This window comes from Apis laboriosa, unplaced genomic scaffold (assembly GCF_014066325.1).
Source record: "Apis laboriosa isolate Shangri-la unplaced genomic scaffold, ASM1406632v1 scaffold34_cov151, whole genome shotgun sequence".
NCBI classification, from domain to species: Eukaryota; Metazoa; Arthropoda; class Insecta; order Hymenoptera; family Apidae; genus Apis; species Apis laboriosa.
In genome coordinates, this window is record NW_025222928.1 from 3,385,047 (window position 1) to 3,405,189 (window position 20,143).

Genomic DNA, 20,143 nt, shown 5'->3' on the forward strand with positions numbered 1-20,143 from the left:
AACGATGCGTCTAACTATCGTGACTTTGCCTCACTTTTCTTGACATTGTATTGGTTTCTTATCGTGGAAATTGGATGTTTCGTTGAAGGGATTTGAATGTTATTCTTTTTAATAGGAATTTAAAATTTTTTCCAAGGCTCGTTCGTCTACTCTTTTGAATTTGATGGTTTTTTTTATCCCCACGATTATAATTTCGACGCGATCAATAAAAAAGTTAATTACAACTCTTGAAAAATTTTTAATCGCCTCATTAGTGTCCGCCAGATTTTATATACGATACGTTTAATAAATTCCAACTGAACGGTATCGGAGCGAAATGTCGGATACTGTTTCGAAAAAGGCAATAAAGAGCATCATCAAAACCGGACGAATAATAATAACGTTTTACTAGAATTGATTCTGCCAACAGTCACGCACATAATTTTCGTGCACCTTGTAGTAGTCGTGGTGATCGATTCTCCAGCGAAAAAAATTCGAGAAAGGAGGGGGAGAGAAAAAAAAGGAACATAAAGATCAGTTCGAACGATAAAATTACCGTTTAAAACGGATTATGATCCTATTAATGTCTAGATATACGATGGTGTGCGTATATACACGCGTGTTACGCAATTATCATCTTATGCTCCACGAAACGGCACGCTGAAAGTCTAATCCAGAACGTGAGATCATTTAGAATCGAGGGAGCAATGTCGATACACGGATATCGAATTATTAATTATCCTAACCTCGAACTCGATAAGTTTGCACGTGTATTAGTCTCCTCTTACAAAGCTCGTCAAGAAGCTGTCTCTAGGAACAGTCCGTAAGAACATATTTTGCAACGACGTAGAAAATTATTAATAATTATTTTATTTCATTGATTTCGTCGATCTCTCAATTCGATTTCCATTAAAAATGGCTGCCTTTCGTGATTGCTTTCGTCGAAATCAAACCATCTTATCGATGGTAGTGGGGATAATGTGACGTCATATATTCTAATATCACGTGATCATAGTGTCACGTGACACGTCTACACGATCTAGCAATGGTAGTAATCACTTGACGTTATTATTCTTCCAAAGAAATTCGCGGTGAGAAAATTGAGCTACTTTTAATGGTAGAGGAGATAGCATGTTAGTACGGTAACTCTGTTAAATCTGTTCGTTAATTTGACGTGAATATAAAACGATAAAAACAAACGAGTCACGACAGAGAGATATTTGGAATTGCGAGTCGAACGATCGTTAATTATAATTTCGAGTTGATCACCGCGGCGATACGATAAAAGAGATTACGTCAAACGGAATCACGTCGAAATCACGGCCGAAATAATGGTAATAAATGATCTATAATTCATGTTAATGCAGATACAAGTTTATAAATTCTGCTTGACAACCTCAGTCAGAGGCGACCTCGTGTTTCTTCTCGACATAATTCATTCGGATCTTGGCTGGGTCTCGGGGAATAATGCGAGCGAGGAGAGTGAGAAACATTTCAAGAGGATTTATTTCGACGAAGTGTCGTATTTAGAGAATCGTTTACGATGCTATAATATTTCCATAATATTTTATTCAATCGTGAAGCGTCTCTATTTATAATTCAACACGATAATTTTTATACTCACGTTACATCGATATTAGGGACATTTTAGTACCGAATGATAAACGTTACAATATAATAAAAAAAAACTTTATAACTGAACTTGATTAAAATCAATCAGAATAATAATTATTACTTTAATTCCAGTTTAATTTCACTGCAAAAATGTACATCAGAAAACACTATTCACTACGGAGAATTAAGACAATTAACATAATATTACCGATCACTTAGGATAAAAGAAAAACCATTTGCATCCGGACAGAGTCTACCCCATCGCAAGATAATCTAACTCCCTCAAAAGCCACTTATACACAGATCTCTTCTTAAATAATCTTTCTTCATCTCCCTTCACCCTTCTTATCGCGCACACAATCGCGTTCCATCACAATGTATCACATTGTTGCGAACGAGTTCTCCAGCACGAGTTTCACGGATTAAAAAAGGGCACCACGAAGCAACGATCCCCCACTCGCTCGCGATCGATCTTTATTACATCGTTTGATTTACACCGCGAACCGAAAGTCATGATCCTCGATACGGGCCCTCGATATCCTCTCTCTGGATATGGCCCGTCTCTTACTTCGGCTAAGGCCTGTCTCGTCGATGACTCGTTACACGTCGCGAGGATACGATCCGCGGGCAGAAAGCGCGAGTGCAAGAGTGCATACGAAGGCCGAATAGAAAAATAAAGAGGGGTCGATAATCATTAGCCGGAGATGCGGGAGCAGATATCGGCTGGGGCAATAACTGCGGCTCCCCATCAAACGAACCCAGACGGACCCAACGGTGATGAGCTTACGTGGAGTGATACAATGCGTCACGATAAATCAACGATTCTCTTCGTGGCCAAACGTTTTTCGCGCCAATTCGTCCTTTCCCTCGTGCATCGTGTATTGAAACGTTCATAGAGATATTTTTTGAGGTTAGGTTTCGATGAGAGATGAACAGTTCGAATTTAACAATTTTGTTTGATGAATTTATTGTGATTTTGATCAACTATTAAATATATTAAAAGTGAAACTTATCAATTATTTTATACAGCATATATTCGTTTATTGTATTTTTAAAGCGTTCATGAAGACGATTTTTTATTTTTGAGGTTAGGTTTTATTCGACGCGAGATATTTAACAATTTTGTTTGGTGAATTTTTTAAGTCTGATCAATTGTTAAATATATTAAGTGAAACTTATCAATTATTTTGTCCAGCATATATTCGTCTATTCTTGAAATGTACATAGAGATGATTCTTTACTTTTGAGGTTAGGTTTTGTTCGATGCGAGACGAGTAGTACGAATTTAACAATTTTGTTTGGTGAATTTTTTAAGTTTTGATCAACTGTTAAATATATTAAAAGTATCAATTTTTTTGTCCAGCATGTATTTATCTGTTGCAAATTTATTTTTAGGAATTATATGTCAAGAGAACTTATCCCAAAGTGTGCATACACGTCAATTTTAAATCGCGCTGTACAATTTTAAAACATCCAGATATCCCATTCAATAATCTCGAAATCCTAGCATTTTTACCTCATCCCGAAAATTAATATCCATCACCCTTCTCGAATTCCACGTAATTTCTCAACACCTTCCAATCCAAAAATAACCCGAACCACCACTATATTACGCATTCCCTTTGGAACAGGATTCCAACCATTCATCGACAAATGCAAATGTATATCCCCCCTCCCTCCCTTTGACACCCGATAAACTCCGAATCGTATTTCCGCATCGAAAACCGGGCTTTCCACCCGATAATAAAATTTCATAAAGGGCCGACGAATTTTACGACGGTTCCCCGCGGCGGTGGCCGCGGCCCTTCCAGGGTGGAACGCAGGGGACGAGGTAATTAAGCTTAACGCGCATCGTCTCGCAAGCCACCGGCGATTCCTGTCCGCGGTTGTTCCGCCGTAGGTTTTGCCGCGGCTGCGTTCTGCGGTTTACCGCATGTCCAACACGGCCGCCACGGGGTCCGCGCCTCCATCGGCCATAAACCATCATTACGCTAGTATATACAAGAGGCATCGCGGATGGATAGCCACGGCGCGGACGGACAACATTCCCGGCGAAAATTTCTGTTAATATTTTCAGCGTGCCGTGCATCGATCGGAAGCGGCGGTGAACCTATTAAATTGAATTTAATTTCGAGGGGCTTCGCGCGCTTCCCCGTTTTCTTTGTTTTAACCCTGTTAAGGAGACCACGTTTTAAAATATATATATTTGAATCTTCTAAATCTTTTGAAATTACGAAGATTTATTTTAAAATTAGAAAAAAGAATTTATTTTAAAATTAGAAGAATTATCAGAGAATTATATCAGAGAATTATTAGTCAATTCTAGTTTTGTACTAATAATAGTTTTGTACGAATAATTTTATAAATTGAGTTCGAGACCATTTTAGAATATATATATATATATATTCTAGTAATTGAATTTTGAGGAAAGTTTTCGTCAACTTTTCCTTAACTTTTCCAAATCTTTTGATATTACGAAGACAGAATTTGTTTTTAAGAATTATCAGAGAATTATTAGTCAATTCTAGTTTCGTACGAATAATTTCATAAGTTGAAATTTCATCATCGATATCTAGAAAGCCTATTAAGGAGTTCGAGACCACATTTTTGGAATACATAAAGTTTTCGTTAGCTTTTCCTTAACTTTTCCAAATCTTTTGATACTAGAAGATACTGAAGATAGAATTTGCTTTAAGAATTATCAGAGAATTATTAGTCAATTCTAATTTTGTACTACGAATAATTTTATAAATTGAGTTCGAGACCACGTTTTTAAAATATATATATATTCTAGTAATTGAATTTTAAGGAAAGTTTTCGTCAGCTTTTCCTTAACTCTTCCAAATCTTTTGATACTACGAAGATAAAATTTGCTTTAAGAATTATTCTAGTTTTATTGCGAATAATTTTATAAATTGAAATTTTATCATCGATATCGATTAATTCGAGACACGCGATAATTTTCCACGCGATGTATTCCAATATTCCTAATTACAATAATCAATAAACCAATTACGCGTTATAGGGGGGGCAACTATAAGAGGAACGGAACCGATAACAGGCTCATGCCGAAGGCGCGATGTAACGGTTCTAATGACGTGATCAGTGATAATTTCCACCTTAATAGCGTGTATTATGCGCAAAATCAACTCTGATCCTCGTTCCCGGTTTCCAAGGACCTGTTGTTGAAGGGAGGAACGCCGATAAAACTGGGGACCGTTAAAGATCAACATAATTAAACGAGTATTTATAAACGGATGCTGCATGCACTGTGGGCCGTTACATATTCTCGTGGTGAGCGAAGTTATGTATCGTATAGAAGAGAGGAACGAAACGATGAGGCGGCGGTTGCCGCTCTAAGCGGCCGGAGATAATTTGACTTCTTATCAAGCTTGGCGTTAAACAGTTTTGTTCATTAAGGAGGCTGCAAGAAGAGGAGGGTCTCGTCACTTTCCCTCTCTTTTCCACCACTCGCCGCCAATAAAACGTTGCTTCTACGGTAACAGGGCCGGGCTTACTTCTCTCACTTATCAATAATGAGACTATTAAATAATAATGGTGGATAGATGTTAGTCGCGAGAACGAGCTTTTACGACTCCAACTTTTATAATACGGGTTAAGTGTTATAGACGGTACTTTGGATTTATAGACAAGGCAAGTACAAACACTTAAACTCTCGTATCCCCTGTACATCTTTGCTTCGTTTCTCTCTGTAAATTCTTTTCCAAAATCTCTAAATTTTCTACTTTCGTTCCTTCTTTTTCTTCTTTTCGATCGTAAAAGGATTATCTTAATAAGCGAGAAGAATCCATAATCTGTTTCTCTCGTTTCTGTTTCGAATCGAAAAAGAAAGTTGCAAATTATTTCGAGATCGAGATCATCGTCGTTATGAAGATCGATGAGGGTACGAAAAAAAAAAAAGAAAGAAAGAAAAAGATACGACATTCGGATCAAGATTGAACGAAGACGAGTCACCGATCAATTAAGCGCAACCCTCTCCGATTAATAAAACTCGATTAATAAATCCGTCCCCGGATTTCACACCCTCCCCCTTCGATTAATTTCCCGTAATCGCGTGTTCGTTCGTTGAACAGAAAAAAGAAAAGAAAAGAAAAGAAAAGAAAAGAAAAAAAAGGAAGCCGCCTGTTTCATCGCCGTCGATGATTCCCCATCGGTGACAACAACCGGTTTCCTCGCGATAAAATGAAAAGCGACGACTCCTCCCGGCCCGCCAATTACAACGAGATATCTCGAGGATGTCGAGGAGGAGATCGAGCGACATAAATAAAACTCTCATATTCGAGGAGCGAGAAATTAACGAGGAACGCAAACAGTTTTAAACAACGATTCTTTCACCACCGACCCGATTTTTACGAGTATTGCGTGAAATCTGGAGGAAGTGGTAGAAGGAAGTGGGAAGGAGAGAAAGAGAAGTAGAAATAGAAATAAAAAAAGAAAGTGAACACAACGAGTAAACACACATACACACCCACACACACGCGAGGCACGAGAGAACGAATTTAATTCTCGAAACGATTCGACACGCACCGCGATCGACATTGATCCTGGATACCCACCACGAGCGTGTCATTTATTCTATTAACTCTCGTACCTCTCTCCCTCTCTCTCTCTCTTCCTTTTCTCCCTTTCTTCCCCCTACGCCATTTCCATCCTCGCCCCGATTCTCCTCTTTCTCTTTTCGCCGTTTCCTACGTTCCTCCAATTGTTCCCTTTTTATCGTCACCTCGAGCAGGAGAGAAGAGACGGAGGGGGCAGAGAAAGGGGCAGAGAGAAGCAATCCGCCTTTCGTGTTGCGTCGATTCCACGGTGTTGGGCACGGGAACGTAGGCCTTCTTGGACCGCCTGGCGTGATCCCGAATCCCCGCAAAAAAAGCCCTCTCTATAACCGTGATACATGCTACAGATTTAATTGGATACCAGCCCGCTCTTTATTCCCCTCGTTTCTGACCACGCCAAACATTGATTCTTGGAAACTTTTGACAGGTTTTCCGATAGATCGTTTTCTTTGATACGAGGCCATGAGTCTTGCTGGTTTACGATTGATCGATCAACTATTGATCGGATCGAAGGATTAATAAAAAAGTTATATAATCCGTAGAACTTTTATTATGCTCGATGAATTCTTCTTCGTCGAGATCTCCACCATTTTTGATCCAGCAGCTTGTCTTATTTAACAGGATTATTGAAATGTCGAGGTCAAAATAGTATAGTTTCATTCAATTGTTGAAAAGATGATTATGGGCGAAATTAATATTTTGTTGCTTGTACACCTGTTTCGTTCAATATATCTATATATATATATATATATATTGTGGTTACATTCGATTAATTTCATGTTTTGCGAATTGCAAGATGAAAACTTGGTGTTGATCGAGCCAACTTTAATACATCATACACACTTGTCAAACACCCTGAGAACGTACGAAACTGCAGAAATAATCTCCTACTGAGGATCTAGTCTTAATAAATTCATCTCTTCGAGAGGATATCCGCGCGAGAAGGCAATATTCAAGGAACGATAAATCAATTTTATCCCGCGTGTTCCCATAGTCGATCGATTCTAAAATTCCGAAATGCAATCCTAACTAAGAATTTCCGTGTTTCACTCGCGATACGCGTTAATCAAATCAATTAGATCCAACATTATTCCCACTAGCCAAGTAAGTGAAGCGAATTCGATTAAATATAATCGTTCCTCGAGATGAAAAAATTAACAACCACCCGACAGAACTCGAATTTCCGTCCCTTTTATTCCCCAGAAACCCATCGAGGATTGGTCTATCGTAATCTGTGCGAATGTCTAACACCTGGATGCTCGTATACATCCTCCTACGTTTAGTTTATCATTGAACGAGAATTGGCCACGGTGAGCAAGCTCGTTGCCTTGGCGACGAACACGGTGGCGCTTATTGTTGTTGCGCACAAACACACTCGACGCATTTCTCGTGATCGAGCGTGTATATATACACACCCATCCGTGGAGGGTGGAAGGTCGCCCCGATGGAGGAAGCGTAGGTTAAGATCGAACAATGATTTCCCCCTCCCTTTACAGTTTGTAGAAGAGGTATTCATCGGTCACTCGGATTGGATTCAATCGCCGGTCCACGCGGGTGACTCTTCATAAATCATTCGTGGCCGAGGTTCGTTCGTGGAAAAAGCAAATTGGTAATCCGGGCGAAACGAACCAGGCGCGTTTTAAATACGGGAAAATTAATGATCGGCGAGGCTAATCCCCCGCGTATCCAACGCGCCTCTTAACGAGACGATCAATTAATCGGTTATATAACTCGGCTCGAAACATGGCCGCCTCTCTTCTTTCTCTCTCTCTCTCTCTCTCGACGATTTCATCATCATTCCATTCACCCGTTCATTCGTGTGTTTGACAAATAAGCGCACGAATTTCTTCGCCCTGTAAAGCTCGCTGTTTATTATTGACACATCCGCGGCCCGCAATCCGTATCGACGCAAACTCGCTCTCTCCGATTTTCTCTAGATCTAGATAATTTGTGATTAATTAGACATTATAAGCGTTATTGATGGGAACATCGGGGCAACGGCGACGCGAAATGCCCCACGCGCGAGACGGGGACGAGTTCGAACGGAGAGGATAGACGGACAGACGGACGAGCGTTACGAAGATCGGATCAGGAACGGTAGGTGGTCCATCGGAGGTTCGCCTGCGTCCACTCTCCTCTTCCAACGCAGACAGACAGAGAGAGAGAGAAGTCTGGCATCTCCTCGAGAACTCCCGATCTCTTCGAACTGTTCTATCTCTCCTTCTTCCACATCCTCCTCATCTTTCTTCAACTTCCTCTCTTCTCCTTCCTTCTTCATCGCGTTTCACGCTCGTCCTTTCCTTCTCTCTCTCTCTCTCTCTCTCTTCCTCTTACACCTCCATCGATCACGATATCCTTATCTTCCTCTTTGTAGCACCTCCTCCTCCTCCTCTTCCTTCATCCAAGAAGGACTCCACGGTACACGGAACTTCTCCTCGCCTCGCCACCAACACACACAACCCCCCTCGAAAACTATGTGTACGCGCGCAACACGCGAGACAGAGAGAGAGAGAGAGAGATGATGCTTGCCTCTCCGTCCAGCTTCTCTCCACGATCCGAGGAGCGCCCATCGACAGATGGAAGAGCGGGGACCACCGATCGAATCTCGGCTCGAACATCTCCTTTTTACCTTCTCGTCGATCTCTGCGCCGAATCTCTTCTCCTCCACGGAAGATCCACGATCCCGAAGCCGAGGCGCGACTCGGGCGTGCGCGAGCCCCTTCCTCCCCCTCCCCCTCTCGTCCAGCGTTCCTCCCGTCGCGGATGTCTCGGGGGGTATTGCTACCTTCCTCTTCTTGTGACCCCGCGGGTCGTTACCTCGGGACGACCGGCCATCCCGGTGGCCCGTTGACGAGACACGACCGCCCCTGGGACACTGGGCGCAACGCGCCCCGATCAAAAAGACGAGCAAGTGATCTTCGATCGTCGATCTTCTCGACGAGGCCGCCCCGATGTTTTCGTGTAATTCGACGTGAAACGACCACCGGTTTTTGGACGGTTGGTGGCTTACGGCGGTGGTATCGAGGTATTGTAAGAGGTATTGTGAATGGAACGTGGATGAACCAATGGTTTTTTTTTTTTTTTTTTTTTGAGAAAATTTGAACGAGTGAACTTTGATCGAGTTTTGAACGAGTTGAGTAGAACGAGGTGAGAAGAAATGTATTATATATCTGTTTGTGTTATTATTATTATTTTCTTTTTTATAAAGAAGTATACGCATATAAAATAATATCTGTTTCAATAATTTCATGTTTGAGATATGAAATATTATATCCTATCGTTCATAAATACGAGAATCGTTTATCTCGCGTTTAAGTAATTAAATGCGATTGCAATTATATATTGCACGGGACGAGAATAGACGACCTTCGCGTTCGTAACTCGATTCTTGGCGGGATGCGTCGAGGAATTCCATTCAATAGAAATTCCAACGATGCGCTCGCCTCTTAAAGAATCGAGCGATACCTGTCCCGCGGCTATGCCCTCGACCCTGTTTCCCGCCATTTTGTCGCCATTTAATCGCTGATATCATCGTTAGAAGTAGCGAGAACTTTTGCAAAAGTCATCGACAAAATTAAAAAAAAAAAAAGAACGATCAAGACTTTAGAAATTACTTGAAAGCATTCCAAAATAATACCACGTCGCGACGCTAATATCATCGATACTTTTGGAAACAATTTTTGTAAAAAAAAAAAAAAATGAAATAACAAAATACAAGGATGAATTAAGAACGGCGTACAATTGGTTTCAGAAATTAATCGAGAATTCGAGGTGGAATAATTCGACAAATAGTCGCGACAGATGTTCGAAGCGAGCGACAGATTGTCGGATCGGAGAGAGTCCCGCCGATTGCTATTTATTCCATTCTCTCGTCCCCCGCGTTTATCTCGATTGAACGAGTGCACGGCTGCTAATACGATAATTCTTATCGGGCGCCTGTTTCGAATGGACGAAAATTAAGCCCGGCCAACGCCGACGCCCGCGAAATTTCGGCGGCGGTTAAAGGCATCGTTCGTCGTGAACACGATCCCGGTAATCGAGGCCAATTGTGGTATTACTATTTTTTAACACGAAACCCGCGTGGATCCCGTGTAAGCGGATACTGGCACTTTACCAGGCTTTGGACATCGCGAGAGCTATCGTTAACGCGAACAAGAAGGGTCGAGAAGAGGTAAACGTGCGAATGCTTTAATTTTGGCTTGAAAGAAAGTTTTGGCTTTTGTTAGATTCAGAAAGAGAATTAATAGAATAATTCACGAATAATATTCTCTAAAAGATAGTTAAATCATCTCAATCATCGATTGTTAATATCAATTGCTGGAACGAGAAAGATTACTCTAATCGATCGCCATTTCAACAGATTTTGATTATATTAATTTTACACGGTATGGGAAAAATATAAAACTTTTTATAATATGCACAATTATCTTTGGTTAATATAAAAAATTAGCAAATGTAACTATTTATACAATAATTACAAATATATCTATTTTCATCATCATTTTCTACATACGCTGCGATGATAAAAAGAAAATTTTTACAAAAAAAATAATGAATCTTGTCTCAACGTGAAATCTCACGTATAAATTAACTTAACTTGCGCAATCCTAAAAGACGAGAGAGAGAAGTTCACACGACAAGTTGCCACCCTATAATCTACCGCCATCAACTTCGCCTCGATCGCATTCGCTAGGATAGAACGAACGAAAGATCATCGCGACTAATTGCTCTCTATATTAATCCACAACCTCGACCCCTCTCGACGTGCAACGGGTTTCAGATGCTCCTTTTTTCCAAAGTTGACGAGGCTAGGGGGAAAAGGCGGCTCCAACGAGCGGATCCGTGTCACAGCCGGTGTGTGACACGCGCGTATCCGCGCGCCCCGATCGCGCTCCATCTCCATCCACTGCCTCGTTTTCCACGTGGATGGGCATGAGCATGAATCATCTGGTAGGTGGCCGAGCGTTCACACTGTTTGGAAGGACGAGGAAAGGTGGGTCGGGTTGGAATAGGCCGGTGGACAGCTTTCTCATTAGAGACGAGGCCGGACGCACCACGGATCTTTGGAATTCCTCACGGAGATGTTACGATTATTGGTCGTTGCGGCGGAAGAGGGAAGGAGGGGAGGAAGAAAAAGAAAGAGAGAGAGAGAGAGAGAGAAGAAAAACCGGATGGGACGTAGGGGAGGAAAGGACGAGGGGCATGCGAGGCCAAGCTCTCGTGGGAGACGTTCAGGTGTCGTCGTCCCGAAAGGTGTTGTCGCGCGCGAAAATATTGCATTTTGACGTGAGTCAGTTTTATCTGATTTTGCAACGCGTTGGTGGCTCGATCGCGAGGTGGTCGGTGATTTTTCATTGATTTCTTTGTGGAAAATAATATATCGAATGCTTTTAATTTCGTTTAAATTATTATATACGTCTATTTACGACGGATGTATGGGAAATTTGAACATCCGAATGTCTAGAATTTGTTAAATAAGTTTATGAACTATCTAGGGATTTCTAATATAATTAGGGATCCCTAGGTTAATTTCGTTTAAATTATTATATACGTCTATTCACGATGGATGTATGGAAAATTTGAACATCCGAATGTCTAGAATTTGTTAATTAAGTTTATGAACTATCTAGGGATTTCTAATATAATTAGGGATCCCTAGGTTGCTATCTAATTTAATTGTTTGGAAACAACTTAAAGATAGGATTATCCAGATGAAAGAGGACAGATTTAGATAACATAAAGTAAAATTTCATAGCTCAATTTGTCTAGCTACCGAGCTAGCTTAACTATTACGTGTGGGCGGTGTTGTTATCGTGTAAGTGTCAACGGACCCTTTCGATCCGATAAAAAGTTATCGATCTAACGTATAATTCTTTTTCTCGGTGATAAAATTTTTCAACACACATTCTAACAAATATAAACCCAAAATTTAACAGATGAAACTACACGTTTAACATCATCAATTCATCTAAAATACAATGCACGTCACATAGGAAATGACGAGTCCTTCCTTCGAGGAAACTGTGTATTATTTCTTGGCAAGCGTGCTTGCCAAGAATGCTTGCCAAGCATGTTGACCAGAATTCATCAAGATAAGTTGCAACGAAGGAACGAAAAAAAAAGAGGCAAGCGTATTCTCTTCAATGAGGAGAGGAGTCACGGAACTTTCAATCGTGTCGTCCCTTCTACCTCGAGATCGACTTTTTCCCGCGGATTTTATGCTTTTCTTTACCTTTTCACATTTTTTTTCTCCTCTGTTTTCATCGTTTCGTAATCGTCTCGATTGCCACCTTCTTCTTCAATCGCTACGTGACCGTTCGATCCGCAATTCTCGCTCCATGGTTACGTGTCGTCCGTCTTTAACCACTTCGCGGTAATTACACGGGGACGTTGAACCTCTACGTATCGGCCAAAAGATTTGCGCCGATCGTCGATCGTTCGAGAAATAGTAAATCGGCCGAGATCGGTGCCCCAGATACAATCAGAAATGGAGCATGAATTGTGTGAGAAGTAAACGGTCGATGAAGTTGGATCTATTTTTATTTAGAGAAGTCGCTTCTTCGAAGATCGATATCGCTGCAACCAATCTATAATTTGTATTTCGTATATAATTATAACAGTAGATTTTTATATATATTTTCATTCATAATTTTAAGCTCTAAATCAGAGAGATATATTGCTACAAGAAACGCTTCTTCCTTTTTTTTTTCTTTTCCAACAAAGAATAGGGGATGAGAACCTCTGACTCAGCATTGCAAGTTGACCAGAGCGACGTTAGGTAGATCCTTAATGAGGCGTCGATTAGATCGGGCCGATATCCTATCCGAGATCCACGAAGCATCGCGATGACGAATCGCGAAACACGAGCCGGAGAGATCATTCTGTGACGCAAAACAACGAATTCTCCACCCTTCGTATCCTTCGTATCCCTCCCCCCACCCTTTCTCTCGAAATCTCGATTCCGATTATCCATCGAAATAAAAATTCTCGTCCTTCACGCCTAACCCTATAAAAACGGTCTGGGCACACGATACATATATATATACACACACACACATACGTATATCGAAAATCTGTACGCGGTCGGCTCGTTGAAACAGGACCCGAGCCGATCGTTGGCCAAGGATCAAACGTGACAGATCATTAATTGCATTTATTGGAGGCGGCGATCGAAAGATCACTCTCGAGGCGTGGGTCCACGAAGGATGAAACGTCGAGGAGGTCGGCCGAGGTCGGAGATGGGACGTGGAAAAAAAGAAGAAGGTGGAGGGGATAAGAGAGAGAGAGAGAGTCTGGAATCGGTGGTGGGGGCCCGGTTTTCGTTCGGCAGCTTTTACGAGTCCGATCGCGTCGATTATTAGCGAGACGCTTTGTGGTACCCGTGTTCCTCCCCACAGGTTTCGCGTTTACAGGTGCACGTTATACAGGGAGATGGTCTTTACACGATCATTCGAATAAATTAGACAATGGAGGGTTTGGTGGGGGAGAAAACGGGTTCCGAACCGGCGGAGATCGATCTTCGAGTTTCTCTTCATTACGCTCTGCATCCGATTGAACCACTCTGGGGAACGCGTTAATCGTGGATAGCATAATGGGAATGCATCGAGTGGCGCTGGTGTAACCATTTTTCTCCCTCCATATTTATAAACCGTGAATCTGGGATTTTATAAAAGAAACTTCTTAACGTATTTATCGATGTAAGTATTAACTTTTAACCTGTACCCTCTTGGTATTTTATGCTAACAATGCGATTTTTCCATTTTGTGAAGAAAAACCGAAGAAGAACGTGAAGAAAATACGTGAGAAATAATTAATCTAAAGAGATATTTTATATTTTATAAAACGAAAACAAGATCGTACGATATAATTTTTTACGAAGCGAAAAACACGTGGATGGAAATCTGAATTTTAAAATTCTGTATAATTTTTATCGATCCTTAATAATTAATACGAATAACGAAATAAAAGAAAAAAAAAAAAAAAGTGAAAAGGGAAGTTAAGACAAAGAATAAAGCGACCGATTTTACCCACCGAGGGCCCTTTCACCGATTCCATTCAATCGCGGTTACTGTTATTGACATAACAGACGGCCACGGGAAGTCAGAGGCGGCTTCGATTCGATTTCGAGGGCAAATCGGACTGCATGATTGCCTGGCCAAGTAACGGGAACCCAACGTCGTCCAATATCCCCGGCAACCGTTCCCCCGATCGAGTAATTGGCGTCGTAAAGAAGGCGCGCGCGCGCGCGCGAGAAATCCTCGCCGCGAAAAAAGGAACGATTCGAAAACGAGGAGGGAAACGATGAGGAATGATTCGTGATAAAACACGCGTCGATCTCTCGTTACACGGCGATGCGTCGTCCCTCTTCGTTCCGAGGGATTAGACCGACAGGAAGAAATTCGCCGGGCCGGATTTCGATCGACGAGTTCTCACGAGACCGTTTCGACCGACGTTTGATGGCACGTCGATGGACTGCTCGAGGAACGATCGGAACGGAGGAGGTGCAAAACAACGCGGCAAGAACGTACTCGCGGATAAATTATAACTGTTTTTAAAATCGGGCCGACAAAATACGTAATTTCCGCTCGGTATTGGAACAAAGAAGCGGGGAGGGGAGGTAAAAAAGAAGCGGCTTGCGTTTCTTGTCGAAGAGGCTTTGAACGAGGCTCGAGATTAATTGAGTGGGAGGCGGTTATCCGGAGATCGAATTAGCGTACCTGATAATTTTATGGAAATTCGAGTAAATTCGAATTATCTTCGTTCGATTATCTTAGTATCTTTTTTTTTTTTTTTTGTTTTTGCGGTTACGTTACTCGTAATTTATCTCGCAATCGTGATAAATTTTTCTAAAATAACATATACCCGATCTCGAAGCGAACGAAGAAAATACTTATATCTTAAAGATTCTTAGAATGTTTTTCTCCCATTATGAAAAGCGGATGATACGATCTCGATTGTATGCGTGCACGTTGCGGAGGGTATAATAATATACGTTTAACGCGAAAGAAGTTTAGCTCGTTCTTCTTACGCTTCTCAATCGTCGAATTTAAATGGAATTTTCTGCGATGCGTTCATTTCTTGCCGCGATACCACCACAACTCGTGATATAAGTAGATGCAAATTTCTTTGAAAATATCGTGATAAACGTATCGATCCATTACATATTTCTTATATATATATATATATATATATATATATATATATAAGCCTCCTCTTCGCCTCCCTTAAATTTCACCTCAAAGACGCGAAAAGAAAAGAAAAAGGAAGGGGAGGAGGAAAAAAAAAAAGAAGAACTTGGGACGAAAATAAGAGAAGGTAAGCACGAGGTAAAAACGAGGATCCACACAAGTATCAGCGTGGTAATATTACTCACGGAGCCCCACGGTGGAAAAGGTGTTTTAAATAAACGTTCGGGGCAGCATATCGGATACACCTCTACCTGTAACCAACCTGTACCTACCTGTCCGACTGGCCGACGCTCAGCACGGAGAGGCAACGCACGCCTGGTATCTGCGCTAGAATCGTAAAGGCACGAGTTTTACGAGCCGTCCCGTGAAATTAATACACGTGTCTCGCATTCTCTCGAATTCGGTGCCGATTATATGCCTCCCCCCCAACCCGAGACTATCCCTCCCAACCCGTTCCCCTCCTCGCGAAGACTAGAGGAGAGACGAGAGACGTCTCTCCCTCCCCCCTCCTTTTATTTATTTCCCAGTTTCGGGTTACCCTAACTCCCCTGTTTGCCGTGGCCGTTGTTAATTGATCGCCGGCTAATCCGAAATGCGACAACGCACAGAGGCTCGGGCCGCTCATTACGGTAATGAACAATAAAAGGGGACCGTGCCGCGTAATGAGCCACGTCTTCTCGCCGTCCTGGCGCCCCCTCGCCCCTTTCAACGGGGTTTCGAGCAAGGCGGGGACGAGGAGGATAGGTGGAAGAGGGTGGAACGGGGCCACCGTTGGTAGGCGACTTCCACGTCGACCGGTTGAATAAATGAGCCGCTGATGTGGGTTCTTGCCACCGTGTCGAAGGGGAACAACGAAGGCGGATACGGAGTTTTCGCTACGTGGACGATTGCGGTTCTGAATCGGGGACTGTTCCTGAATCGTTGCACTGGGATTTTGGATTGGATTTTATTTTTCGTTACCGAAGATCGAAGAAAATCTTTAATTTTTCAAAAAAAATTGCAGATGTAGGAATATTCATCGAAATATTTCACGTTATTAATTTAATTCTAATCGATGCTCTTACGATGTTAATTAAAAGATCGGTTCGAGACTAATTTTACGCGGATGAAATTTACCGCTCGAAATTGACGCGTCACGTTCCTCGTGCCTCGTCCATCTCGTGGATATTAACAATTAGAAAGCATGGCGGAATCACGAGGATACGGGGAATATAGACGTGACGAAGAATTCGTTACGAGATAGCCTATACGATTCTTAATAACCAAACCAATAATGATTTGTATGACTTATACACTTCTTATTATTAGCCAGAGATTATACCGTACAATTATATGCATAATTTATATACACAACGATATCATTTTTAAAGCTTGACGAAGAAGAAGAGAAAGGAAGGTATTTTTACGTAACGATCCTATTATCGGATCGAGAGCGTGGCCGTGCCGGATCCGTTCCGTTAATTTTCGATCGGTGATCGTTTCATATCCAACTCGAGACACGATGACACATAAATATAAAAGGAACAGTTCAAGATTTGATAGGATTGACGACCCATGTCTAGCACGGCGAAAAGACAATGATCGACACGATACTTTCTATCTATCTTTATCCATTAAAATAATAGAAAAATTTAAACTTAACACGACAAATATATTAACACTAAAAATCGAAACGAATCCCTTCCTCTAATGAATATTGATTTCTGATAAGTATATAAAAATATTGATGAATATACATGTAATGCAAACGAAGAGCCCATACTTATTTTCGAATTGAAAAATATTTTTGGAATTCCGTTGCACGTAATAGAATAAGATCGTGGCAAAAATCTCGTGTTCCCACAATAAGAGATTACTTTAATCAGAGAGGTTGGATATCGCCGAGATTTTCTCCTCTATCTCGAAGAGGAAGGGGAGGGGAGGAGGGGGCACCCTCGACGGACTTTTATTGCCCCGAGATCGGGAACAGATAAAACAGTTTCCGAACCCTTTGTTAATCTCTCTGACCGATGATTTTGTAACGAGAACGATCGTAGGCGTAACCGAGGCGATCGATGCCCGTAATTGTCTGGGACGCCGGAATGCCCTGGCTCCGGTTGTTGCAACTTTTCCAGATGCCGGACTTGGCATCGGATGACGAAATTGATTCAAGCGTACGATTCACTCGTTGTGAATCCTCCGCGTTACGAAACGATTTGATCGGGTATATACAGTCCGGTGAGAAATCTCAGCAATCGATATCTGTGTCGTTGTTAAAAAACGGTGAAAAATGGGGGCAGAATTAGCAAACTCGTCGAACGCGCGGAAGTGTTTCGAAAGTCCCGTAACATGTGCCGCGAGACGTCACAATGAGTCGAGAGATAAAGTACGTGAGCCAGTACGGTTTTAAAATTTTAAAAATGTTAAGATGTTGAGATAAAAATTGCGTACAAAAATTTAACAATTATCCGTAAGTATTGGAGAATTTATATAATGTGTAATAAAGTGTCTTTTGTGAATTTTTATCCATGAGATTCTAATTTAAAATTGAACGAAATCAGATCGAGAGATGGATAGAGAGAGAAAAAGAAATTTTTTTTTTTTTTATTTAACCACTCGTTTCCATGGTGTGTATTACGACTTGTAAACAGATCTTAATAACCACGTTCGAAGACAATGGCAAGACACATTTCAGGGAATGCGAAATACCCACACGAAGAGAGGTCAAAATGGCGGATGGCGCAACGAATTATCAGATGCGGCTGGCCGGCTTCCGTCTTTTTAGTTTCGCGTGTTTTCCTCGCGATTAATTCCCAAGATTTAATAAATGTGTGTTGGATATAAATAGAAACTGCAGGAAATGAGATAACAACGGGAGCGGTCTTTATGAAAGTGGAAAACGTGTAAGTTACGAGTTATCCACAGATATTAACCTAACTTAATCATGTCGAGAATTTTGAATTAAGGGGATGAAGGAACGCGTCCAACAAGATCCTCAACAAGATGAATACATATAAAATTGTGATAAAATTTCCTAACAACCATGAAGGAATGATAATGAATGGATAACAAGAGCCTGCTTATATTTTCATTTAATCGTTTCATCAAATTCATTCCTTGCATTCTTTCGAACACTCTTTATCTATATCATCCACACGTGTATATTAAAATTTAACGGTGATCACGATCATCCTATTTTCTCTCATCGAACTCACCCTGTTACACCATGGATAGAGTAAAACAAAAATCTATACGCGAAGAAGAGTCGATAAATTCGTGTGTAATATTCAAAAGTTTAGCTTTGTGAATATTGGATCGATAAGTGGACAACGACGAGACTGGCTCGTGTGGCTTTGAGCTACGCAGATATCATCTACGTCGAGGATGTTAACTAAGATGCTATCTGACGAACCCTGCTGTGACGTATCGATCCTGTATACCCTTCTCTTACCTCGGTATTTCTTCCATCACCAAATATTTCTATTTTCGTTCAAATTTCGAATTCGAAAGTATTAACGATACAACATTAAAGATGGTTGTTTACGAATTGGCCGACGGATGATAATCTAGAATTTGGAAAGGGGTCAGCATGAAATGAACTACTACATGTACGGGGCTCGCAGATCGAGAGATCGACTGATCGATGGGTGACGTGTTGGATGATATTGGAGGAAGATAAAGTTGGAATGGGGGCCTGGTGGTGCAACCGTTGTGGAAGGCCTTTTAGGGACGATGCATGATTAACGGAGGAAGATGAGTCGAGCAGGATCTTCGATGTTTCAGAGAAAGCAGAAACGAACGAGGAACAAATTCGAGATCGAGTTAAGGAAAGGATATCGTGTGTCGATATCTGTGTAGGGGAAAATCTCAATGATCAATTCTTTTGGAATTTTTGACTCGAGTTAATTTTCTGCTAATTAAATTGTAAATTTGAAAATTAATCGAAATGTGTGAAAAAAGAAAGTCACGCGTGATCGGGTACGTTAACGAATGGAGCGTTAATGATCGCGTTTCTAAATTGTATCAATGACGAGAGTCACGATTGCGTTGCGTTCTACGGTCTCAACGGTGGTCCACGATCCCTGGAACACGTGAGACGGCGTGACACGATGAATTTGTCACGGGTTTGGGTCACGCTACGTGCTTCAGACTACTTGTTCCGTCTTTTTTCCCCCGTACCCCTGGCTGGCTACGCGCTCCTTTTCTCACCTCGACTACCCACCGTGTAAGCACGCGCGATAAATTTCTCAAATACAGTCCAGCTTTTTATTGTCCACGTGAAAAATATTAAATCGAGACTCATCCGTGAAACTGTGAGATTGGTACAAATTCTATTAAGCACAATGTGAGAAAATGTCAGATGACGGTTTTCTTTTAACGAATAAATTCTTTATTGATTCTATACTTGGAATCTTGGATAAGTGAATTCTTCAGTACTCGAAGAGATTTATTCGCAATCGTTAAAACGATTCCATGTTTTACAATAGTCTTTCGTTATCAATGTGTTGATCCTTCAAGTTTAACGACTATTGAACTCTCCCAATAGTTGTATTCCTTATCGAATATAATACAAGATACTACAAATCGCGTCTTCCCTTTGGGATAAATCTCTACTCGCGAAGCTTATTTGCGGAAGTCGAGGACGCGCGAGTCGAGAACCGAGAGGATATTGAATATCTTACACGACACAGTTCGCACTTAATGATCCGTGGAATCGTTCAGACACGATTCTATTTCCTACTTTTGACCAGCAATTAACAGTGCGCTTCCATCGAGCAGCGTGCTCCCGCTGTGTCTTTCATTACT